Raw genomic sequence first — 27,880 nt, 5'->3', positions numbered from 1 at the left:
TGTAGTGTGGGGCCCAAAACTGGACACAGTACTCCAAATGAGGCCTCACCAGTGCTGAATAGAGGGGAATGATCACATCCCTCGATCTGCTGGAAATGCCCCTACTTATACAACCCAAAATGCCATTAGCCTTCTTGGCAACAAGGGCACACTGTTGACGCATATTCAGCTTTTCGTCCACCGTAACCCCTAGATCCTTTTCTGCAGAACTGCTGCCCAGCCATTCGGTCCCTAGTCTGTAGCAGTGCATGGGATTCTTCCGTCCTAAGTGCAGGACTCTGCACTTGTCCTTGTTGAACCTCATCATATTTCTTTTGGCCCAATCCTCTAATTTGTCTAGGTCCCTCTGTATCCTATCCCAACCACTCCTCCCAGTTTAGTGTCAAGGATGTGCAGTTTGGAAAGAAGACAAATTATCTTTAAAAAAATGGACAGCTGGCAAAGGCATTTTAGACAATAAACATGTTTGCCCATGACAGAGCTGTGAAATATATTTCTGTTTGGTTCAAAGGGACCTTTTCTGTACACTTCTAAACACTATTTTCTCTGTACAGTAAATGGCAAATGCATCAGAATACTGGGAAGGGGTGGGGAGGAGAAAATATGTTTTCCACCAGAATGAGTGGCCGCATAGTAGATTGCAGCATGGGTTCAGAATACGTGATGCTGCAGTTTGGCCTAATCATTTGGGACATGTCATGTTCCAGGGTATTGATCATTTCATATTAAATCTAGCTCTTAAGCATGAAGTGGTCCCTGTAGCTCTGCTGTCAGATTAATCGCAGCAATAAGAAAGATCTCCTCCCTTGAGAACAGAGGTAAGAAATGTTAAGGCAGGACTGTTGCCCCACCACCCACCCCGCCATGGTATTGAGTTCTCTCCCTCCCCCAGGATTTAGACAGAATTTACTGCATGATAACTCTGGAGAGGACAATGTGTGAAGTGTCTGGGGCTTCACGTTGCCCTTTCTCTCCCTTGAACCCTACCTCCCGAAAACAAAGCTATGCAGCCCTGACCAAACTGTTATAACAATTGGAATAAGAGAGAGAAATTTGGCTCAAGAAGATTAGGTTAATCTTCAGTCTGACTATCTAATTCAGAGACAACGCATAAGTCTTGATGGCCAGGGGGGGCACAATTTAAAGTTTCGGGGAGAGGGGGGACATGTGACTGTCCCACGCGTCGCCTCTGGGTTGAGGAGCAACAGCAAAGTGAGAAGTGCCAAGGTAGTGGTGAGCGAGCACCTCAGGGAGTATCTCATGGCAACCGGGCTCCATGGGCAGGCGCTGGCTCCAGGGGGCATCGCTGGCCAGCACTGGGCTCCTTCAGGGAAGAGGCAAGAGTGCATCAGGGGTGCAGCTCAGAGCTATACCACCTGCCCTGTCTAGGAAGCGCCTGGTTGTGCAGAGGTGGCCCAGCTCAGGAAGCAGGGCAGGGAGGGCTGCCACACGGCCAGCCAGCACCTCAGCTCCCACAGCATGGAGAGTCAAGGGCCCAAGTGACTCCTACAGCTTCTGATTCACTGTCTCCTTGCAGGAGGCAGGCGACAGTTTTCAAATGATGGGGCATGCCTCCCTGGGGTGAGCGTGTGCATCCTGCAATTTGAAAACCTCTGTGCTAAATAGAAGGCAGAAATCTGGGAGAGCACATGACCCTGCGTGTCCCCACCCCTCACCCCCCCACACACACATAGCCTCTGGTCTAACTGTACTAAAAGCTGCTCTTCCTGATTTATCAAAGTGCAACTGAGGGCAGCATGTGACCAACAGACATTTCATTTAGTTTAATACCATTTCTGCAGCTACTAAAAGACATGCCTTCACAGTGCAAATACTGCCTATGTAGTAACACAAAGTCCTCAGGGAGTGGCACCAACATGGACCCACTGTGCAAGGTTTGGGGACCTGTCCATTTCATTCATGGTGGTCAGCTCACTAGGGTGTGGGAAGGGGTCAGATGTTGAGGACAGAAGAGCCGTTGCTGGTGTGCTGCATTGTATGAGGTATCAGGTTAAAGTAGCCTCTTCAGAATTGCTCTGCAGGTTAAGGGTGGGGTAGAGAAGATTTCTCCCACTTCCATTTGCTCAGAGCCCAACCCAAGCTACTCTCTGGGCACTGGCATGAGGTTTTGATCTTCAATACGCATATAAATATCAATAAGAAAACACACACAGGGAAATCAGCATGAATTTTCTTTACTAGCTGCTTCCTGGACTGAAACTAACCAAGACAATTAACTTAAAAAAAGCTATTCTGCCGGGGAGGGGGGGGGAGGGCGCATTGGCTATTAGAAAATATGTAAGTGAGGGAACAGCATTGAGGCTGCAGAAAAATGTACTAGTAGAATAGCAGAATGATAGATACATCATTCAAAGAATATGTGCTGCAGGCTGAGGAGACAGTAAATAAGGCAAGAAGAAAAAACAAAGAGACATGCAGCAACCAGAAATAAAGATTTGGGACCTTGATTAGTTGACTAGACATAAATATAATGGGCTTCCCATTTAAAGTTTCTAAAATAAAATGACAGCAGAAAGCACTACCAGGATTCACTGCATTACACCATAGACAGAATGGCTTTCTTCCCCCAGTGTTTATTCTTTTATAACCTCATCAGTGCAAGCCGCTAGCTGCACATGGACACTTTACAAATCTTTTATATTCTAGCCAGCATAGACAAACCCGATGATACAGTTTTAAATTACACAATTCCATGCTATTTTATACATAGCATTTTATACATCTCATTCAATACACAGGATTGACCTGCTTCAGGAATGGATCAGGGTTGTGTATTTAATGAGGCTGTTGTCTGTAGGAGCCCTGCATCATTTGTTGCAGAAGATGAAAGGCATGTAGTAAAAAAGAAAAGGCAGAGAAGAGAAAGGGTCATCTCATGGTTTAGGCAGTTATATACCACCCTGGCAAACTGGATTCTATCCCTGCTTGTGCTGCTGAGTTCCTGTGTGATGCTGGGTACCACAGAAAAATCACACATAAGGAGATCAGTAATTCTGTATTTAGAGGAGGGATCGAATGGCGTGAATTAATAAGGCAAGGGACGACACACTGAATCAGGAGGAGAAAACAAAATATTGAATGGCTGCTCATTCTTTGAGGACCATCCATTCTGCGCACTGAATGAGGCAGGGATCCTGTGGATAAAAAGTCTAATTTGTGAAAGTAGATGATTCTTTTATATATACATTGATTGGTGCAATATACATTTTTCATATATATATTGATGCATTACAATTTATGACCAGATCCTCAGCTTTCATATATTGTCATAGCTCCACTGAAGTCAAGATATAATAATTTATACCAAGTAAGGATCTAGTCCTAATGCATGGATTTGCCATTCATCTATGTAATCATATACACTACAGAATATGATGTAAATCTATTAACATCAGTTAATATTCTACATAAAAGAAACTCTATTAATGTTGTATATAAAAATACACACCCAACATTTATATCCCCCAAACTGACTACTGTGTATGCATAGCACATACCTTGCTCTTCTGCCTGAGAAATGCCCATTCACATAGCTTTTGTGTTGGAGTACCTAGATTTTTTTAAGGAACATATGCTTCTCTTTCTCTGTGAAACTACACAGATTTGGAACACCACTCACCACAGTAGTGTGGCATTTTTTGGAACCACTGCTATGTTACATCATACCCTCTGGGACAGGTAATAGAGTGCAGCAGCCAAAGTGATGTTGTCATGGTTCTTATGGAATCCAAGAACCCTTGGGAACCCAAGGATTAAGTCATTTATTTTTTCTTTCAGTTGCAGCAATGATAAATAATTGCTAGAGCTGGTTAAAAAAATCAAATTCTGAAATTTTTCAAAGAAAAAGGACTTTAGTTATAGAGCATACATCAACTGAAATTACATGTTCTAAAATGTTGTCCTGGCTCTGGAAATCATTTCTATCAATAAGGAAAGATAGTGTGATGAAGTCAAAAGTTCAGATTGTCAGAGAAAAAACTCAGTTCTTCCTTTCAAATGCAGACAAGGTTAGGACAGTAATTGAGCTTGTCTGTCTGGCAGTAAAAGAGCAGTGCCATAGCTTCATATATTTCAAACACTTCAGTAGTCACTGAAGAAGGGTTTGGAAGATGCATCTGATTACTATGTTACTACAGTCACACCAGTTTGACAGGTGCAATGCATCAACATGGTATTACAAGTTTAAGATAATCTATAGTATTCCTTTTCATCAGGCAACAAACTGTAGTGGCATGTTGCACAAAGCTCAGTGTGTTCAGTCTCTAGGCATTTGCGCTTGCTGCCTAAAATAGAATGTCTCACTGTGATGGTTAATCCTTCTTTGGCTCTGGTCCTGGGCAGATTACTAGCTATAGCAATCTGTGAAAGACTGCTGTGTAAGGCAAGTATTTCACTTAAGTCACTTACCACATTTTCTGGACCGTAAAAGTATCATGTGCATCTGCCAGTCTTTATGTAGAATAATTTCAATTGTCGTTTGTAAAGCTTCCACTGAGTATTTTAATCATTAATTTTAATAATGAATAATTGAAGTTTTATTTTAAATAATGGTGTTTTAAAAACACTGGGTGAAACATGAGCCCTCATTTATACCTGTGCAAATCCAGAGCAGGTTTGGCTAGTGTGCCCCCTAAAAATGGATTTCACTGTACAGTTTTGTCACGTTTGCGTTGTTGTAAAACCTGCAGAGAGTCTCAATTGTATTAAGTGATGATCATGTTGATAAATGGCAGCCTAATTTACACCCAACTGAAGGTCAATGAATAGAGCCCAGTGATTACTGAAAGATGTTCCACAAATATTTGCCCTAACTTTAAAATGGTTAGTGTCATCCCCAAACTCACGTCTCTTTTCATGTGAGATGTCTGCTGACTTTCAATCAACTGAGTTTTACTTGCATGAATAGTCACAAAAACCAAAGCTAAGATTTTCAAAAGTGACTATGCTTTTAGGTGCCTTAAGCATGGGTGCCTAACTTAAGACACCTTTTAAGGGCTCAGCACGTTCTGAAAACTGGTCCTTTATAACACAGCTCCAGTTGGGAACCCAAAAATGAAGCCAACCCCAGATCATGACAAATTGTGAAATGATTTTGAAAATTGTGGCACTTTTTTAAATTTACATGTACAAGCTGGGAGTGCTTGTATTAACATCCGATCAGAAGGCAGAAAAGGTACAGTGTGACCATGCATGACTGACTGACACAGCTTGAATATTGAATATTCAAAGAGAAATATTCAAGTTCAAGCTACAGAAATACACCCCCTCACACACACACAAATTCATGAATCAATTTTGAATAATGAGCCCTTTTGAGGAAATGGAGACCTAGTTGTGGAGCAAAAAAAAAGAGCTAAATTTGTCAGATAAATTCACTGTGAATTATTCACACATTTGTAATAAATATATTGAGGAACAAAAAGGTCAACATTGGGAAATGGGAGTGGAAAGGAAGTTGTTATATATCAATTTTTAATGCAACAAAAGCATATTATTTTTCAGTTTTAATATTCTGTCATATTTTATATTTTGGTAGTAAGGTTGGGATTAATCCAGGGCAAAATTTTCAAAGGAGCCTAAGTCACATTTTCAAAAGTGACATAGGCACTTAGGACCCTACGTTTGATCCACTGACTTTCAATTACTCAGACTCTTTTGAAAATTTAACCATTAGTCTTTGGCCATTCCCATTATATTTTCATGTTGGAAGAATTTCTAAAGGAGGATAAATAAATATTCAGTAGCCACTCTTCAGGCTGACTACCTGAGTACATCTGAGAACATACTGTAAGACATGGAAGTCAGCAAAAGTTTTTATCTTTACAGCAGAACCAATCATATACTGGGGGAAGAGACAGTCAAAGGTGCTAGAGAAAGCATTGAGATGTATTTGAAATACATGAGTGAAATGGTGAAAGTTCAGTTACTCAAGGAGGAGCAGAGAGTATGAGAGGCTCTGTCTTAATGCCACAGGAATCATTGCTGACATCAGCTTTGCCAAGGTCAACAAGCACAGCATCAAAGAGACACTAATTTTCCTTAAGTCGCCAACTACAAGAAACACTGCTCAGAAGCTTCAACATAATCAGCCTAGAGTGAGTCAGGTTAACATCCATGTCCTGTGCAAAGTGAACAAATATAAGCAGGACTGATCCCTCCCCACCAAAAATTACAATACTTTGTGCATTTAATAAAAGTGCTGTGCCTTCATTCCAACCAACCTTTCTCTTGAAAGTTTACTCATATTAAAAGGGCACAGTAAAGTGGGAACTCTGCTGATAAACTGGGCTGTAGGCCAAAAATAGTAGTCCTATTGGAACAAAAAGGGCATCTCCACAGGAATTGGAGGCAGGGAGGGGAAAATAGTACCTTAAAGGCACAGAAGCAGCAGGAAAAATATTAAACAAAGAAAAACAAAAAAGGTTGTAAATGAACAGAATTTCTTTTGCAAATGCCTTGGAGAGTGAGCATTCCTCCAAAAAGCTTTATCTTTGCTGGTATACCAAGATTACCAAAATAAGTAAGTTACTTTCAGTGGTTTCATGTTGCATCAGGAATTGTTATAAGAGCAAGGAACACTAAATAAATAACCCTCCATGTAGTACATGGGAGATAAAGCACTTTCTGTGTATATGCTTTACTTTTAACACTGGATCAAAAGAATGAATAAGTAGTAGTGAATAAAATGAGATATATTTTACTGGGAAACATGTGACCTAAGATAAGTTATTCCAAGACCCAGGTGAAACCTCCAAAAATTACAATAGCAGATGCACAAATATTGGAAGAGACAGGCAGACCAAGAAAGAGTCATTGCTGAACAAATACTTCAGTAATGGCAAAATGCATGGTGCACTGTCTGCTCTTTCAAAGAAAGAGGCTCATTATACTAGAAAACCTGAGAGCTGAAATGCTTGAAAAGATTTAACAGGGTCACCAGGGAACACCAAACAAGAGCACATCAAAGCATCTGCATGCCAGGACTGTCAGACCAGATTCTGTTCTTGATGGAAAGTCACTTAATTTGTGCAAACAAAAAAAATCAAAGAAAGAAATTGCAGTGCTAGTTGGAACCATTGTTGACAACAGAATTGCTCAAAAGACTGGCAGCAGGTAGCCACTGGAATAATGTCACATACCTAGTGGACTATTATACATACAGATATGTGGAAGAGGCTAATCTATTATTCACTGTATTCACACAAGAGATTAACAGATTTATAGTCATATTCATAAAACAGAGTTCCTTCACACTTTTCACATATAATGGTCCACATTTGTTCCTGTAATAATCCCCTACAAAGGGTCATCAGTGGGGACTGAAACTGGACCATCATCTCCAAAAAACCACAGGGGTGAAATCCTGTCCCCACTATATTTGATGGCAAAACTCCCATTGACTTGAATGGAGACAGGACTTCACCCCATGGTGCTACCACATGAGCTGAAGGAGTAACTCCATTAGCTTATAGTAATAGTAGGATCTTAGGGTAAAGCTTTCAAAGCACTATGGCCCAGATCCACAAAGGTATTTAAGCTGCTAACTTCCGCTTAGGAACCCAAAATTTTCAGAAGGGACTTAGGCATTTAGGAGCCAGTCCCATTAACTTTCAACGAAACAGACTCGAGTGCCTAAGCCACTTTGAAAATGGGACTTGGGCACTTTTGAAAATTTTACATTTATTGTCTAAATGGACTGGCTGTCTTATGATACTTCAATACAGTTTACATGTTTCATTAAAGAAGGTGACCTTCCCCCAAAAGACCAGTAGCCCAGAGTATTAGGTAATTTTACAAAGTACATAAATCCAAGGCAGAATAACCCTCACAATAGGTTTGGAGATAGGTAATCTATTATGAACTCTACTCTAGAGTTTATATTTAGATCTTGTTGGATGTTTCTGAAATTAATTGATGTTAGAAATTATGTATTTGTGATCCTGATTAGAAAATTGTGTTTCGGTAGCTAAAAGAGGAGACCTATACTGGGAGGGACTTTAAGAGTTAGTGCTGTGGGTCTCACTACATTCAGAGATGGTTCTGACCTTGGAGTGCCTCTTCTGAGTCAATACCAATAAAGCAAGCACTTCTGTTATCACTGCATGTACCTCCCTGTGGTCCTTGTCACTGTCTGTACCACAACACTGCAGTAGCTTAATTCATTCAGTAACTAGCTTCATTCTTCCAGGTTTATGCTATATTTGAATATTCCCTGTACCATCTCCTCAAGCACACACTGCAATTAGTCTCTGAAGTAAATAGAAGAGATCTGAGTTATGATGACTTTTTACTTGCCAGTGATTACATGTAAAATATGGCCTGGGAGGGGTCCTGGCTTCATTCATGGTCTTGAGGTTCGACTTATATATATGCACTGTTGAGACTGGGATTAATCTGACAAATTTGCTAAGGTGTCTAGGACAAAAGAGTGGAATTATTTTACTACAGATATGAAATATAAGCTTTACCTGAGCTGAAGCGGAATACTATTGGCATAGCCATTCAGCTCATCCTATGGGAGACATTATAATTAACTAATATTTCTTAAGTGCCAGCAATATACTTGATCCTCTAAAACATAGCGAAGACAAAATGGCCCGTGTCCCAAGGCACTTGCAATTAAAACAGAGAGACCACATAAAATGCATTGGGAAACCCAGAGGAAGGCTAATCTTAGAGCTTTTTTTCCTTTCTTTCCAGTGCTTTACTAAAGCAGGATAGCATCAGTGCACTCTGTGATTATAAAAAACTGTTTAAAGCTATTCCTCTTTCAAAGCTACTCTCTTCAAGACATGTCACAGCTGCAGGTGGTTGTAGCTTTATTAGTCAATTGTAGAACAAATCACAATGCAAACTGGCTTTTATTTAATGAAAGCTACATAATTAGCTCAGGGGTTCTACTTATCCTTCCTTTCTCGGCTTTTAAATATTTAATTTTCTTAAATTAACTTTCCTGAGAGAAATAGGTTCATTAATTATATCATAAGTACTAAGGCAGCATTTACAAATCATAAACTATCAACATTCAACTCTTTCTCCCAAAAGAACCTAATTTGTCTCAGGCAGTTGGGTTCTATTGATGTGGGAGCACCGCCAAGGTCTGGATCTCTACTGAAGTAAGAATGCTGCAGAAACTGGAGATCAGTGTAGCCAAGGAATTTAAATGTGTAGGTTAAAAATAGCTTGTGTGTCAAGTAGAGGGTCAGTTTTCATGTGGGACATTTATGGTGAAGAGACTGAATTTGTTACCCATTGTTGAAAGTATTTATAGGAAATTAACTATTTGGAAGCATATCCTTGTCCATTTCAGAGAATACACAGAAAGAAGCTGGTGGCTGGTAAACAAAGGATACTGGAAAGTTGCTTTGTCCTTTTAAAGATTAGCTAAGATTTTCTTTAAACATGACATTAATGATTTAAGGAGTTGTCATGCAACAATTCATATGAGGTACAGGGTTTCCAACTGTCTGAAAATGTATGGACATTTTAAAAAAATAGAATGTTTTTGTTCTGTCTGTAAAACATTCTTTCTTGTAAAATATTAATTTGAGAGCACACGAAATTTTAGATTCCTGCATGATGCTGTGTTCTATTTACTATCTTTATTGTATTAAATGAGTTGGAACAGCCTGTTGGATTTAACCCCCTTCCTCCCCACACACAGTATTGAACTATTTCAACTAATACCTTTTTCCCCATTAAAAAAATTATAGCTGTTATTGATACTAGTATACAAGTAGGGAAATAAATATTTTATAATTTAAATTCCTAGTTTAATGAACTAGTCCTCTTATATTGCCAATTAAAATGTGTGTGTTGGGTGTGGGGGAGGGAAACCATTGGCTATCTGCAAAAACTGGTAAGTGTGATTTTTTTTTAGCTGGCAGTCCTGATTAGGCCCGCATTAGAAATAAAGATTTTAATGACATGAGTGAGCAATGCTTTGTTTATGTATTATGCTGTTTATGTATAATGGCCCCAGTTGAGCAAAGCACTAAACTTAATTTTGAGCACGTTTAAGACACATTACAGATTTAAATGAAATTTATGCATAAACTTAAATCCTTTGATAAATAGAATTGGGATTCCTCATGTGCTTAAAATGAAGCCAGTGCTTAAGTGATTATCTGAATCAGGACCTATGAGCTGAATATATAAGGGAGCAGCAATTAATTATAAATAGTGTGCGTACCTTTATTTTTTAACTATGCTAAGCATGTTTTATACACCATGTGATGTACTCCATAAGACAGATCCTTTTAAGAATTATGAATTCTTCTCTCAGTTACACCCTCACAACTGAGGGCAGAATTATTGTTTGCTTCAGCCACCAAGACCTGTAAACAATAATATCAAGGCAACATGTGGAGGGAAAAGAAACCCATTTAAAACTGTGTCGTCTGAAATCTGACCTCAATTATATCTCTTTAACCCATGTTCTGAAACAGGTATAGTGAAATCACACTAGAGATTGAGTGATGTAGTGTGGCGTACCTGCAGTACTTCATGCAGAAGAAATAGTAGTAGAGATATAAAATAGAGTGCTATGCAGGAGGGTTCCAACTGCACCACAAAGCTTAGGAAGAAACTGATTTAGAGTAGAATATTTCACACCTTATTGTGGGATGGATGGAGTTTCCAGAATTCTTTCTTGCACCAGAGTCAAAGGATCCATTCTTAAGAGACCTTCTCACTAAAGATGCTGGGGCAAAGATACTTCTGGAGTAGTTTAATGCTATTCCCAGTGTGAGAAGGTCATAATATCCTCTTCCTTTCAGGACTGAGGTCCGTATGGAGGAAAACATCCCTATTTAGGACAGCATTTAAGCCTGTTCTTAAGTCCCACTGCTGTCCTGAATAAGGATGTTTTATGCACGTGTATAAGTGCTTTTCTGAATGGTGCCCTGAGCACAATAGAGTTTAAGGCCAGAAGGGATCATTAGGTCAGCTAGTCTGGCCTCCTGTATATCCCAGGCCATAGAGGTTCAAACAGTTACTGTAGTGTGGTTTTGTTTGTTTAAAGCATATCTTCCAGAAAGTCTTGTTGCCTCTTCTATAGCCCTCACAGTCCTTTCCAGGCGGAGGAGAAAAACACTGAGCTCAGAACCCAAACTTAGTTGGCTTACATGGCAGAATGAAGAATGCTTTTGGATGAATAAATGTTCAGTGATATGTAAACATCTAAAATGTGACCATTCTTGGGAACTGGACAGGAAATATGGACTTGCCAGACAAGGAGCTGCCCATCATGGGCTAGAAAGCTGGAATACATCTAAACATAACAATTTTACAACTGTCACAAAAATGCCCCATTTATTTAGTTTTCCTTTAAAATATTGCATCAGGGTACACAGCTGAGATGCCACTTCTCATTTACAACATTTAGAGGTTTGTCTAAAACATAATTGGACATCTGCACAGAACCGAAAAACCCAGAGTTGCTGCTTTAATGCCTCCCCTCGATGGAACAGCAGCAACATGAGCATATTTTCTTTACCAAAAAAAAATTAATATTTAAAATGAATTCTGTGAAGCTCAAGAATTTTCATCTTGAATTGCAGGATAATGGACTACTTTATAAGCCTTCTTAGTAGTCTGAAAAAAGAAGATAGGCTACAATGTTAACCTCTTCAGCTACTTTATCATAATTAATAACTTATACCATATGAGCTATTTAAAATCATGAGACAGTTGTTACATGGCAGCCACTTGTATTGCTGGGAATGACCATTCATACGAAATGACTGAAATAAATAACTTTGTTATATACCTTTATCCTTACATAGCCCTTCTGATTTCCAAATACAGGAAAGAACACGGAGGGCCTGCAATATAGGTAGATAGTAATATCAACATGTTACAGGTGAGTAAATTGGAGCAAAAAGAGTGCGAGGCCAACATGTTCAACTTAAGTGCCTAACGTTAAGCATCTAAATCAGGGCCGCCCAGAGGATTCAGGGGGCCTGGTGGCTTCGATGGCTGGTCCTGGGGCGGAAGGACCCCACGCTAGGGTCTTCAGGGCACTTCAGCGGCGTGTCCCGGAGCGGAAGGACCCCACGCTGCCGAATTGCCGCCGAAGACCCAGAGCAGAAGAAGCTCCGGGGGCCTGGGCCCCGCGAGAGTTTTCCAGGGCCCCTGGAGCGAGTGAAGGACCCTGCTCCAGGGGCCCCAAAAAACTCTCGTGGGGGCCCCTGCGGGGACCGGGGCCTGGGGCAAATTGCCCCCCTCCTGGGCAGTCCTGATCTAAATTCACATTTAACCTCTCAAATAGATTATTTTGGGTGCCTAGATTTTAGTTTAGATTAAGGGTAAAATTTTCAAAGGACCTAAGGCCCATAACCTCAGAGGATTTAGGCACATAACTTCCAGTAAAATCAGTGGGAGTTGGGAGACTAAATACCTTTGAGGCACAGGACTCAAGTGACTTAGGCACTTAGGTTTCTAAGTCTCTTTTGAAAATAGGATTTAGGCTCCTAAGTCATTTAGGGTGTGATCCATGAAGCAATTTAGGCATCTACATCCCCGTGTGTGGTACCACTGCAATCCATGAAACTCCCACTTGGCTGCTGCCTAACCCTGTAGATGCCTAATCTCACTTGGTGCCGAACTTTTCTCTGTAACAGCTCTCTAGGCACCTAAGTTTTAGACCCTGGGGCATGCACACTGCTGCCTCACTCTACATGCCCAACTCCTGCTGAAGCTCAGAACTGGGGGGGGAAGGAGGGGCACGATCCAGTAGGTGGCCTCTGAGCAATATCCAGCTGTAGGATGAGGGGAGGCTGCTGCTGCTACCAACCTTACAACTCTTAGCCCAGTGGTTAGAGCACTCACCCGCAACATGAGAGACCCAGGCTCAATTTCCTCCTCTCTACCAGAGAGGGAGAAGGGATTTGAACAGGGGTCTCCTACCTCTCAGGAGAGAGCTCTAACTGGGATATCATAATTGATGGGGCAGGTCCCCTCAGTCTCTTCAGTTGAAACTGTTCCATTGTGGATAAATAACGAAAGAGTGATTGGGACAGCAGGACTGGACCCAGGGTCTCCCACCTCCCACCATTGGACTACAGAATCATTCTCACTTGCTTACTCTTTCTCTCTGGCCCATTGACAAGTGAAATATTTATCCACAGTGGAACAGCTTCAACAGGAGAGATTGAGGGATTTACCTCACAACAGAATATCCCACCAGAATGGCCAGAGCACTCGCCTGAGAGGTGGGAGGCCCCTCTTCAAAGAGAGGGGAATTGAACTAGGATCTCCCATGTCCCAGGTGAGGGCTCTAAGAACTAGCATAAAAGTTATAAGGTTTCCTCCCCGACCCTCTATTTTGTGGGTAGCGAGGCAGGTACCAAACTCATTCCTGCAGGAAATGCCTTATACGTCCAAATACACCAGACTTCAGGTGGTTGGTTCTTGTTTGTGGATTGCTAAGCAGAGATAGGTTCCTCTTTGAAGCCCAGATTTAGGCGCTTAACTCTGAGAGAGGATGGGGGTTAGGATTCACCCTTCTGGTTGGTATTTCCCATTGGCTAGCTGAGGTGGCTCCACCCCTAGTCTGCTGGTTTTTGTGGATTACGGGTGCCTCTCTCTCTTAGGTGCCTATCTCTCCCCACTCATTGTATGGGCTGCCTAGGTACCTAACTCAGTCTCTGTGAACCATAATGTTGTTCCTGTCATTTTCTAGGCACCTAACTGTAAGGTGCTGTGATGCTCAGCATTGCACATCCAGGTCTGTTTGTAGATCCCATGGTGAGGTCCTTTTGAAAATTTTACCCTAAGGGTAGGTCTACACAGCTCATGGCAGCGAGCCTTCCAGCCTGGGTCGAGGGACTCAGGCTTGCAGGACTCACATCGGCACTCTAAAAATAGCTGTGTGAACAGCGCTTTGAAGTTGCAGCTCAGGCTTTGAAGCCAAACCCCTTCTCTAGGCTTCAGAGCCAGAGCCACAATGTCTACACAGCTATTTTTAGCATGGTAGCGCAAGCCCCATGAACCCAAGGGAACAGCTACAATGGGGGGTGGGGCGCGGAATACAGACCCGCAGCAGCAATTCTCAGAGCCTGGGCCAATGGACTCGCGTTCACAGGGGTCACACTGTGGGGCTAAAATTAGCGATTTAGACACAAGGCTTGGGATGGAGCCCAGTCTCTGAAATCCAGTGACAGGGGAGGGTCTCAAATCCCTGGCTCCAGCCCGATCCCGAACATCTACACTGGCATTTTTAACTCCACAGTGCAAACATGAATCAGCTGACCCGGGCTCTGAGCCTTGCTGATGAAGTGTTTGTTTGGTTTTGGTTTTTGCTGTGTAGCCATACCCCAAGTCTGTCAACCCAGGCTAGGAGGCTTGCTGCTGTGGGCTATGAGACATACCCTAAGAGCCTAACTGTAGGTGCTTAACCTTGACAATTTTAGCCTTGTCCAAGGTCACTCAGGGTGTTAGTGGCGGTGCTAGGAATAGAAGTGAGGAATTTTCACTCCCATGATCTAAGCTCTACACAAAGTTCCACTTGCAAAATTTCAGTTTGGAGAATGCAGCTGTTGGTATTGCTCTCTCTCAAAGGTTAAGCAAGCTACTTGCTCACCATTCGATAATGTTGTATCATCATCAGCATATGTGATGATGTACAGTAGGTAACTGTATCAAACAAGTAGATAGTTCCTGCCATAAAGAACACAAATCTAAAGACATGAGTGGTTACAACAAAGCATAGTCCAACACAGAACAGAGTAGGGTATGGTCATTAGAGCTGGAATGCTGAAGAGTTTAATCATTAATACGTGTCTAAATAGCATATAACAGTATGAACAGGCTGGTTCAAAAGTTGGGCCTCATTCACAGTGTAATTGTATTGCACCTCTTCTAAAATGAAAAACGGAATAAATGCAAAGCTGAGAGAGATTCACCAGCTCTTGGTTTTAGTGCAAAAATAAATACTGATTCCTTTTGCCAGAATTAGGTGAGTTTCATTCATTCCTTGTATTCCAGCAGAAACAAATATCTGTCGGCATCATTAGACATGGAACTTTGTCACAAGAGTGTGAGAGAATCGTTCAATATTTAGTTGTCTTTTCAGCCTATTTGCGTGTCTGAAACTGTGCTGGTCTTAGGGAATTTATTTCAGCTGAAGTGAGCTTGCTTGGCTCCCTGTCGAACAAGGCTGTTAGGCAAGACAGCTGCATGACATTTGTTTTAATTTGTTGATACTAAAAATCCTTGCATTCGTAACTGATGGGAGGCAGAATATGTAATACCTCAGTGAAGGACTTAGAGCATTCTTAGCTGTGCGATTTCAGACCAGAATGCACTGAACGAATGCTAAATTAATAGGAAGTCAGAGACTTGGTAATTCTCATATTAAAGGAAATCTGATTTTATGTTTTGGTAGTGATATTTGGAGACATTTTTAAAGTATAGAACAGTGGAGGTTTGAGAGAGTGAGATGCTGCAGGAGGAAAAAAGAAGGCTGCAAACAGAAGTGTAAAATTTTACCTCATGACATAATATTTCATATATGCCCTGTTAAGCTTCTGAACAAATTACTTAAGTATCAAGGTTTTATATTATTACTCAAAATAGATACTATAGCCAGTTGCATATCCAAGCAAAGAACATTTCCATACCTGTCTGCCTAACAGGCATCAAACAATCTGCCTTATTTCTGCTAATATTATTGCTAATAGGCATAGAAATGTTAAGAAAATTAGAAAAGTCTTTACTAGGCAAGAACATAATGGTTCTGACTTACAGTACTTTACCACCTGGTAAAGCATAGATGCATCTTATTTTGTTCCATATTGTAGCTTTCCTAGATATTATTAATAATCATCTTCTAATTTCAACCAAAGGGTTGTTTTATCTATTCCCACATCTAAAGAAATGTGACTGCTCAATGAAAGTACTGGTGTGGGGGGGTCTATTTTTCAATATGAGGTACTTTACTTATTATAGGGAAAATGGTGAAGATAAAGATACACTGAAATGCAGATTGATTTCCCCTTACTAGTCATTTATCCCTCTGTTAACCCCATCAGTACTAATTTTTACTTTAGTCATACATTGAGGTTTTGCAAGTTTTCTACCTACCAAAAGCTCTTGTATTGGTTTAAGGGTGTACAGCCCTGTGAAGATGTACAATATCATATTATTGAATTCTGAGGTCTTACAAATTAATTTAGACTTAAACCTTAATCAACAATGTATTCTTATTCATTTTGACATAGCACCTAGAGACCAATCAGATCAGGGCTCCATAGTGCTAGTTGCTGAAGACACAGAGTAAAATGACAATCCCTGACCCAAAGAGAATACAAGCTAAAAGACAAGACATGACAGGTGGATGGGACATAAAAGAGGGGAGTTGGAGGAGATGGAGTAACAAAAATAATAGGATTGCACAATCAGGAGCAGTAACCACATGTTGTCACCTGTTTAGCCATAATCAGCTGGCAGTTTTCTGTATGCATTACAGAAGATGAAAGTTTTGAGGAGGGACTTGAAGGGAAATAAAGTGTCTTTACAGATTTTGTATTCAAGCACGCATGTCAGCCTTTATACACATACTGTAAGACTAACTGTAGCTGGAGAACACAAATGCAGACATTTTATTTTTTGTGCCCTGGTACATGCCAATCCTATTTCTTATTTTTCTTTCATTTTAAGTTTTTGGGTCACAATCAGAGAAAAACCTCACATGTATTCCTTCAGTGTTGTTGGGATTTTTTTTTCTACTGCAGTGTTTTGCCAACTTGTGGGCAGGCTGTATTAGCCTAAGGGGAATGGGGCAGAGGAGAACAGCATTGGTGAAGAAAGTTGTATGCCCTGGATCTGCCAATCTCCAGTGCAAATGTGTTCTTGCAGCCATGGCTAATGCAGTGAATGGCTGCTTGAAAGCCAGAGACCTTCTGTCCCTGCTGTGACAGCAGCACCTAATGCAGTCAGCCACAGGAGCAGCTCACATGTACAGTACATGGCTGCAGGCTCACCGTCTGTTCCCATGACACTCATCTAAGCTGCAATATTGTATGAGTCTGGCCTCCCAGAGCCTCCAATGGATACCCTCCCCCCCACCAAGCATCATGGAGCCTTTTGATGAGAGAGGAACAGAGAGGAAAAAGAGAGGAGAGAGTGAGGCCACATAGTAAGAGAGGAAAAAATGAGAAATCACCCATCCCAAACAAATTCAGAGGTGGAAAAGTGACAGGAAAAAATAGTTTGGGCCTATGTCTTATGGCCTTACCTTGTTGAAAACAAGAGTTCAGCAACAGGAATCCAAAACTGCAGTCATAACTGGTGCCAAACTCCCACTGGTGTCACAGGGAGCTTTGCCTGAGCAGTGTAGGGTCAGATTACCGTGTCTAAACAGGAATGATACATGTTTAGTTTTGGATAATTGGCATTAAAATCTTTCAGCAGTTAGTTGGTTAACAGGATACACATACACTACCACTGTAATTTTAAATCTTTTTTTTTTTTACACTATCATCTGAAGGCAGCCAGTGCCAACGTGGACCATTAAAATCCACAGTAATTCAATCTAGTAATTACACTACTACTGTATTAAACAAAAGAAATGTACAAGTCAGGCTATATAACATCACTGAAGAACAATAGAAATGCCTACGGATAGTGTAACATAGAAATGCACAGTTAAAAGAAAACAATAGATTCCCTTATTAATTGTATTCTTGTAACAGCTAACGTGGCATTATGATGACATGCACATTTTACTATTAGATATGCCTGGTTCCTTTTGCATAATTCTAGGCTTTTGGCTAGGTTTACCTACAGCTATTCCAAAATGTGATCACACATGAAATTAGGTGTCATCCATGAGGATTTCACTTGGCAGGCAAAGGCAGTGCTGAGAACTCTGGGTGTTTAGCCCTATCTATCTAGGTATTTATAAAGCCCCCACCACTGCAGTATCTGGATACCTGGGAAAAGGGAGGGCCTCTTGTTATTAAACATTAATCCCCTCCACTAATTATTGTTATTTATTTACTTGTATTTATTTTACAATCAGATGCAGGGGTTTATTATTTAGTAACAGGAGGCACTTCTATTCCTCTGGATCCTTAGCATTTCTAGTGACTGCAAGATTAAATTAAGGAGCAACAGTAGTGGGTTCTCAACCTCACCCAGGAAGCTAGTGCCTATGGAGTGAGGCATTGAGAATGCAGTTAAATCCTCCTTTGTTTGCAGCAGGCCTTTGAAATTCAGCAGAAAGGACACACTTTGGCCAGAGAAGAGCCTTTTTTCTGTCCCATGCAGTTTAATTGAGCTATAAACTATTGAGAATTGCTATTTCCTTGCTGTCACTTGCATTCCTCAGGAGAGCATTGGCAATGTGTCAAAGCAATAACTGAACAAGTGCATTCTAAAAAGCCAGGCCCATCCTGCCCCCAGAGCAGCAGCAGCAGCACACATTGGAGCTGTGCTGTCTCTCTCCCGTCCTCCCCAGGGGAGGAAAGAGCTGGGCTCCCCTGACAATGCCAGTTGGACCTAGCAATGCCAGTTGGACCCATCCCTGACCTCTGGACACTCCACATGGGACAGTAGCTCCTCCTACATCCAGAAGCAGGGAGAGACAGTGAGTCTGGGCTCCCTCTGACCATGCCATGAATCCAATATATGGCCTCATTAGCCCTTCCTCCACTTTGGGTGGACCACATGGTGCAGAACCCCCTCCCCCATCTCCTGGATTGGGGAAAACGAGAAAGCCAGGCTGGGTTCTCCTTGACCATCACTCCAGACCCAGCACATGGCCCTTGCAGCCAATGCCCCTATGGGATAACAGCCTTCTCCTGCTGCTAGATAATATAGATAATCCGATAGCTCAAGCTACATGGCAGTGCTGAAGGTTCAAGTTTCAAAATCTACTGATCATTCAACCATGGGGGAGGGGATGCTTCAGGTTTCAGCACATAACATTAGTTATCAGTTATCATTTTTCCTTTAAAAATACTCAGGAAATTACACACAAAAATGATGTTAAAAGAATGTTATTAAGGTTGTAAAAATCAAGCATTCAAAGTTAGGAAATCCCAGATTTAAGGTTGCTTGTGCAACACTAATCTGCCCCTCCATCCTTGTGCACATGCATTAGGATATACTCTTTATTTACACAATCACCTATTATTTTTCTCCATAGGTCAGTATCTAAGTGGTGTATATTTATTGCCTCTTATCAAAAAGCAAGGAAAGGACATTCCCAGATGCAAACAATTTCCATTGGCCTAAATCCTCCTCCTTACCTCAGGACCTGAGAAAAGACACAGGTCTTGTACTGTGCCCTGAAAATCAACAAACCTGAGCTCTGTTGCACCACTAGGGGCAGTGAATTCTGGAGTCCTTTTAGCCCTCAACTAGGGATTCTTTGTTCCAAAACCACATGCAGTTAAGTCATGAGATAGTTAGTTTGCGTGCTGCAGCTAGGGTGACTGACCAGATGTCCTGATTTTATAGGGACAGTCCCGATACTTGGGGCTTTGTCTTATATAGGCACCTATTACCCCCCACCCCCATCCCGATTTTTCACACTTGCTGTCTGGTCACCCTGTAACTGATATTGAGAGAGAGGAGGCTCCAAGCTAGACAGGACCAAAGCTACACAGGGCTTTATTGGTCAATCTCAATGCTTTGAAATGCAATGGGAAGCAAATAGAAAACCAGTGCAGTTGTCAAAGAAATGTTATAATATGATCCTTGTGGCTAATACTATATAACGAGTAGGCAGCTGCATTCTGCATGACCTTTGGTTTCAAAATGCTTTTCAAATATAAACCCAAGTATAGCACATGACAGTCACCGAGTCTAGAAGCAATAGTGGTAAAACCTACCATGGCAAGATCTGAGTCCAATGGGAAAGGCTGTAAACACCTTGCTAGATGCAGATGACACAAGTCACTCTCAGTCGCTGATACCACGAGGGATTCCAGGAGCAGTTGGAGGTACAAGAGCAGACCCAAACAATGACTCTCTTGGACAAAAGTTGGCTAGACTCCAATGGAATGGGTTGGTGATATGCCCATTAAAACTGAGGCAACTGCATATATGAAAGCTGTTATCTTCAAAGCATGATCCTGAACACCTTACCTGCTGCAGCAGTATAAAAGGGCTAGAGCAGAGAGGAGAATGCTTCCATGCATTGTTTGGTAGGTCAGTGGATAAAGGGGAACACAATGGATCAAGGGGAACTCTTTGAACCACAAAAAATTAGTTTCAAAAGCAGATTAAGTGTTCCCAATTGATAACCTTGCTGTTGATTTGATAGCTATTATCTGGACCTGAACGTTCAGTGACAATTTGGGTGATAAACTCTCTGCTGACAATTTTACACATAAAATGCCATGGACGACTTTGTTGTAAATTTATTTTTTGATCCTGAAATATCCCAGAGGTTGCCAGTGTGTTAGAGTCTCTGCAGAGAACATGTCTGTAGTAATTTCCAACAAGGCATTTTATGATTACAAAAATTTCAGGATTTAGAAAGATTTTCATGAGTTAACAGGTGGACATCCAAATGCTAGCGAACAACAATAGTGGTGCGAAAGCTTTCTTAACACCCTTTGTATTATTTTTGTATTGCTCTGACAGCTCAAATCCTAGTGTAGGGGTAGGCAACCTATGGCATGGGTGCCAAAGGCGGCATGCAAGCTGATTTTCAGTGGCACTCACACTGCCCAGGTCCTGGCCACAGTCCGGGGGCTCTGCATTTTAATTTAATTTTAGATGAAGCTTCTTAAACATTTTTAAAACCTTATTTACTTTACAGACAACAATAGTTTAGTTATATATTATAAAGAGAGACTTTCTAAAAACGTTAAAATGTATTACTGGCACATGAAGTCTTAAATTAGAGTGAATAAATGAAGACTCGGCACACCACTTCTGAAAGGTTGCCGACCCCTGTCCTAGAGTAACCAACTGGTGAATATATACTCTCCCAGCCTTGATGTTTTCACCGTAAATCAGAAAACAGCCAGATACTGCTATAACAACAGCTTTGTCTCCTCTCATACTATGTGGTTGTTTTGCCTGCCTCTAAACAACGGCCCTGGTAATATGCATTGTGACCTCTGCAGATAGACTGTTGTGCCTGCATGGACCACAATGCAGTACTGGGGCCAAGGTTGCTTATCTCTGTGATGAGTTTTTGTCATAAATGAAAGCTCTGTAATTCTAAAAAGTTTATATTTTAACAAAGCTTGCTGGATAAAGTGCTTTCCTGCACGCATAAAAAAATGCACTCTTCCGTCTGCCTACTCATAACATTCTTCTGATCTCCGAGGTTTTGAATCAACTTCTGGAGTCAAATTTGTAACCCACTGGACTTTAGTCACAAACTTTGACATGAAGTACACAGTTCCCTGAACTGAAGTCATTTCTTAAACAAACTTTATCTCTGGGGGGAGTAAAAGCTATTCATCACTTCCTTCCCCAAGTTATCTTCCAAGCTGATTAGCACACATTGGGTAAATAAGTTACTGATGCCGAGGAGCCACTCTAGCTGTTCTGCAGAAGTAATAAGTAATAGTAAGTGAATATAGTGCCATTTCCAATGCTGAAAATTTGAGGATGCTTGTGTTGAATTATACATTACAGACATCTTTATCCACTATGCAGTGTCTGTGTCCTAGGCCATTATCTTCATTCCTTGCGGGATTACAGGGAACTAGCAAGATGGAAGCTTAAAAAAAATTAAAAACTTGTTTGTTGCTTGAGGCATGTTTTCTTTTCTTGTTCAGCTCAGTTCAATTTCAGTGTTACACTTGATCAGGACATGCAGACAAATGAAGGACAGACACATGGGATGGATTTAAGTGGCAGGTTGCACCTTTATTAATTTAACACTGAGAAGTGATGCTATGCCCACCCTCTGCTTTCATAGACCAGACATGGAACCCCATTGGTTCCAGTATGGAGTAACAGGGTACCTACCATATAACCAATTGCTCAGGGAAGACCTGCCTAGGACTACTCCTAGGACTCAATTTGAGTCTAAATCCTCTCTGCCTCCTCCCAGGTGACGGGTGGCATTACCAAGGGGGAGGAGGGCATCAGTCCGCAAAGACTTCAAGTCGCCCATTCTCCTATAGGCACAAGGTCCAGCAGTGAAATCCCAGGTCTCTTTTAGTGGTACTTGGGACACCACATTGCAATGCAGCACTCTCATCTTTATGCGGTTCTGTAAAATATGATGTGATCCAATCTCCCAGCAATCTACATCATTTGTTCCCACCAAAAAGTACATGTACCATTCTGACACTGTAAGCTTTTGTGACAGGGACTTTATTCTCTGCCTCTCCACCTCTTTATACAACTTTGTGCTGGACCCTTCTGCAACTCTATATGCTTTTACTTGCCACAGAGCTGGATTTCGGAGAAGCAGTAGCTCCACTGTGGTTTAGAAAATACACAGTTAAATGGAAGGTAGCAAGGACTGGTTAATACTGCTGAGGCCTTAATCTGGTAAACGGATGCAGTTTCAGTAAAAAGCTGGAACTCCTTGTCGACAGGAGCAAGGGAATTTAGCTTATTAATGAAAATAAATATTTTAGAGGCAAGGTTTTTGTGAACACTCATATTTGATGATGGTGTTACTCAAGCTCAGGCAGCCCACTTGATCATGCACTGGATCCTTCCCAGAAGGCTTTGTTTCCATATTGGAAAAGTGCATGTCCCTGTCTTATTGTTTTATTATATGTGGATAGCTTTTTGTTGTTGTTATACACACACTCAGACTACCATGGAAAATTACATAGAGGTAGAACTGGGCCACACAAAGTGGATGATGCAGATAACTGGACCCAGAATTTGACTGGCACACTACTGACCTTTTCACATCAGGATTTTTTCATATCAAGATGTGCATTATTAAGATGAAGAAATAGGCTTGTGCTAAGAAAAGCTGTTTGTTTTTAAGCAAATAATATTATTGCTGCCTATTCCTGTTTTTTAAAAAAGGTTTGGTTAGTACTGCATTATATTTGAGAACCTCTCTTATAAAGTGCTTTATTCCCTCAAAAACTCTCATTAAGCAATTTTACATCTAAGTTAATTTTGGAAGACTGTATCAAAATTTCACATACACCGCTACCTCGATATAACGCCACCCGATATAACATGAATTTGGATATAACACGGTAAAGCAGTGCTCCGAGGTTGGGACTGCGCACTCCGGTGGATCAAAGCAAGTTCAATATAACACGGTTTCACATATAATGCAGTAAGATTTTTTGGCTCCCAAGGACAGCGTTATATCGAGGTAGAGGTGTACTTGTACTAATTGTGAATAACTGAAAAAATATTAGGGTTTTTTGCAAATATTTTGTAAAGTATAGTATATTTTTTACCCATGATCATGCAATACAGTAAGAATGAAAAAAACAATAATTCTTTACATTTGGAGCCAAACAACTTCTGTGAACTGGAATAACTTTTGCTACTTCACACTCCAGTGAAACAATACCTTGACAAAATGGTTCACTGAGAACAGATGCTGGCAGTCTGGCTAGGAAGCCTGTAGCAAGTTTAAGCAACTTTACATCTATCTGATCTAAGCCCTTTGATTGGAGTAGTGGAAACGCCCTCAAACCCTTTTTTATGGATTAGAGTGGCAGAGGTAACATAAGCTTCCTGATTAGTTTTATGGAGTGGTGGAAACTGCTGCAAGCGGAGAACCTGTTCGGTCTGGGGATGAAGGAGGGGAAAATGGGAAGAAGAAAAGCTGGTGAAAAGTTTGCAAGTTGAGACCAATATTTTAGGGGTTGAGGTAAAGCAGTGTCTTCAGCAAAAAGCACACATGGGCCTATCCCCTCTCAAGACCTGGCTTCAGATCTTAAACTGTCACACGCACAAAGCAGTTCAACTGGTCGGTGGTCTTCTCCTAACCCCCATTTGTGTGCACCAGACAAACATCATACATGACAATGGCTAGGCTGCTGCTATGCTGAAACCACTGCTTGTCAGGCTGATCAATATTGTCTCGTTGTTTCCTGTGCTCTCCCATCTGTCTACAGCCATCTGTTGTCTCTTCTCTTGCGCTTAAGAGTGTAAGCTCATTGGGGCAAGAACAGTCTTTTTGTTCTGTATTTGTACAGCACCTAACACAATGGGATCTGGCATGATGACTGAGACTCCTAGATGCTATAATAATACTGTTTTGACACAATTGGTTGCCAGTGCCTGCTAAAGGGAAAGCCACGACTAGAGCAGCAGAAAAGATGCAGGTCAGGACTGAGGAGCCCTGGAGCCTCTTATATAGCATCTGACTGGCTAAAGTCAGTGCTCTGCTTTTCACTGTTAAAGGAAATACATTTACCCTCAACTATTTAATAGTAGAAAAAAAAATAGATTTCTCATAAAAGCAGTAAAGAGCAATGTTTCAACATCAAAAATGAAAAAGTGTCCATCCTTCACTGCTTCCTCCATTCATACCAATGGAATATTTGCCTAAAGTCAAAAAAGGAGTGCAAATACCACTGAAGCAAAGTCAGGCTTTTATCAAGTGAATATGGATTTTTTTTTAAATATTCATCCTCCTCTGTTAATCTGGAATTGGGATTCCAGCACTCTACAATACATTCCTTCCTGAAGTATATGAATATTGCTACTGGTCCGAAGTCCAAACAGGGCCCAAATTGTGCCTACGGATACACACCCAAATTCCACTGATGTTAATGGTATTTGTATATGTGTATTTAAGGGTAAATTTTGGCTTATAGTCAGAAGGTCAACTTTATATATAGCGTATATAGCAATGACACTGTTTTTCATCTACTGCACCTTTAAATGTAAGGAGCTGGCTTGTTTGCCTTTCTCCTGGGGGTAAGGTAGTGTGGAGATTCAAAATGAAGGATTCTACAGTGATAGAGTCACATTTATTTCTCTCTCTTAGGGGGATTTTATCTTTGTTCTTTCTTTCTTTGCCGTTTTTCTTAATGTAAAATCTCTTAAATCAATTTGGACACTGAAGCTAGTATAAAAGGAAGCAGCTCACATTACTGAGCAGAGCTTGTTTTCCCCAGAAGCATCTGACACCAGCACCCTGGGATCTGCACTGGCTGCCTGTGCATCTCCAGCTGGAGTTTTGAATATTGGTAATGACATATAAAGCTCTATATGTCCTGGGACCGGCCTACTTGTGAATGACCACTCTTTCTATGACATAGGGGCACAGCTGTGGTCAGCTGGGGTGACCGAGCTTTACTCCCCTCAATTTATTAGAGAGAATGCTGCTAGCAGGGCATTCTGTGTGAGGGGCCCAAGGCTCTGAATGAAATTAAATTTCCCCGTCCATCTCACCTCTTGGTCCAAAATAGCTCAGACTTGTTTATCTTCAGGGCACGTTGCAAACCCCAGACTTTTGGGAAGGAGGGGGAATAGAGTTGCTGGGGCTATAATAGGTGTAATCAGTGTGGATGATGTGGCTAGAATTAGACTCTTGGGAGCTTTTTCTCCCTTTTGGGGTTGCGAAGATTGTTGCCATTGGTTTGAAACTTTAATGGATGCTGAAAGCCAGTTGTGCTTTTAGAAAAATGTTCTTTTTAAAATGTTGACAACTCTAAAGCAAGAAAAATAAAAGTCTTTTAGATTTTACTCTCTGAATCTGGAAAACATATTCTCACTGGTGAAAATAACAATTTCATCCCAATTACCAAGTCTGGTTTACATGCCATATCTCGCACATGTTTGCCAGTTAGGTACAATGCAAATAACAGCTGCCTCACTGTACTGGAAACCTTTGTGACTGGCATGAAATTAACCTGTGTCATTCACCATTGAACTAGCTGGCCCTGTCAATACACAGGAGGATTCTAATATGTGGCTTGTTTGCTTGTTCTCACCTTATTTTGGCAGCAGCAGCTCCACATAACACCTATCTTGACCATATGAATCTTGATTTTTGTTGCTGAAATCTTCAAAACACCAGCTGTTGTGTTTTTTAAAGGTGTAATACATTTTGAACATGTGAAGAATGAGATTAAATGCTAACACCATGCAGGAGACCCTGACTTTGACAGTAATCCAGGAAATCATTTCATTCACATTTCAGAATAAGAAATGTAACACTGAGATACAATAGAATCCATCTCTAGGAAACAGTCTCCTTCCCAGGAGACTTAGCCTTTTAGCCAGATGTACCTATTAATGGAAACCTACAAGGATACGTTGCAAACAAGACATGTTCAGCTTATTTTTATCAGAACATCTACTGCAGAGAAGAATAAGCTATTTTAAACTTGCTTAAAACAATCTAAAAAAGGATAGTTATGTAATTTTGGATATGCACAGACATCCTAGCTGCAAAGAGATGATAGTCCTTCTTTATATGGTTCTGGTAAGACTAAATCTCAAATACCATGTTCAGTCCTGGGCATTTCAATACCAGGAACATTCCACAATATTGTTTAATATATTGAAGAATAAAACTTTTCTTCACCTGGCCTTTGACATCTATTCAATTCCCAGGAGTGCACCTATCAAGCTAAACATCTGACTTTTGAAAATTAAATTACCCTCCCACGGTGAATCAGATTAAAAATGATTTTACAAATTGGGATAATCTGAATTTATCCTGGTTTTTCAGATTAAATATTATTTAAATCCTCCCTTGTTTGAATCACCTTTTCAAGTCCTTCCTGTTTCTGCCCTTGAGAGATTTAACAATTTTTTTGGGGCAATGGGACTATGCCAATTTATACAGGAATCATTACACCAAAAATAAAACTATCGTGCTCTGGCATTTCCTTATTTTATTCCTTTATTGTTTGGCTTCATCATCCTATACTGCACTAGTGCAACAATGATCAATAGCAACAGTGAATTAATATAGAATAAATAAAGCATCCAGAGACACCTCTTGACTATATTCCATTTTTGTCTTGGTCAAATTCTTTTAGACCTAAACTAATAATTCTATATTCAACATGTACCATATCAAATAGTTCAAAGCAGCTGTAAATTCTCAAATGTCCCCTTTTGGGAACCAGTGCTTCATCACTGAAATCACTGGGAGTTTTACCATTGACTTCATTGATATCAGGATTGATCCTCTATTCCCTTTTGTAATAATCCCCTGTTTCTCCCATGCAAATATATCTCTCAATTTGAAGACTGGCATAAAAGATTAAGGTATTTTATACAACTTTTGGATAAACAGGAAAAACTATAGGATAAAATCCAATTTAGGAAACAATATCATTATACTGAAATAACCTTGTCAGAGTATTTTCAAATTCAATGTTTTCTTAAAAATACGTGACAGAGACAGCTACCAGAATTTGAATTTTGGATACAAAATGTTGATGTAAAAAAAGAGCAGATTATTCCAAGTCTATGTTATATTATTTAAAAAGCAAGAGCAAAACAAACAAAAATCCTCACATTAATAGTTGGAAAGCTGATTTATAATCTCAGAGTTTAGGAGGAGAGTAAGGATAGAGACTTCTATGATGTCTTTGTGTTTGCTAACACCACGAAATGCTGCATGGGCCTTATTGAATCAACCACTCACAGGGTAATATGAAATGGGAAATGTTAAAGCAAACCTTTTGCATTGGTGTTCTTCAGCATTCAGGAATGTGGTTGCATTATATTTGAGATAGATCTTTTGGGAACAAATTAATAAGTTTATTCAGGTTGATTGGAAGAACCATCCAGAGCCATAACTATTGCACAAAAGTTTTAGGGATGCTTTGCTTGTTTCCTCCTCGCAGCTTGGTTCTGTAGGTGATGAAAAACTTCCACAGAACACTCTTGTGGCAGAAACCCTTACCACTGAATGACAATGAGGCCACTGCTTGGGATGGGGGCTGTTATAGGATTGCTCTCTCTCTCTCTGTGTGTGTGTGTG

This window comes from Mauremys reevesii, linkage group 4 (assembly GCF_016161935.1).
Source record: "Mauremys reevesii isolate NIE-2019 linkage group 4, ASM1616193v1, whole genome shotgun sequence".
NCBI classification, from domain to species: domain Eukaryota; kingdom Metazoa; phylum Chordata; order Testudines; family Geoemydidae; genus Mauremys; species Mauremys reevesii.
Note: the sequence above shows the minus strand (reverse complement) of the source record.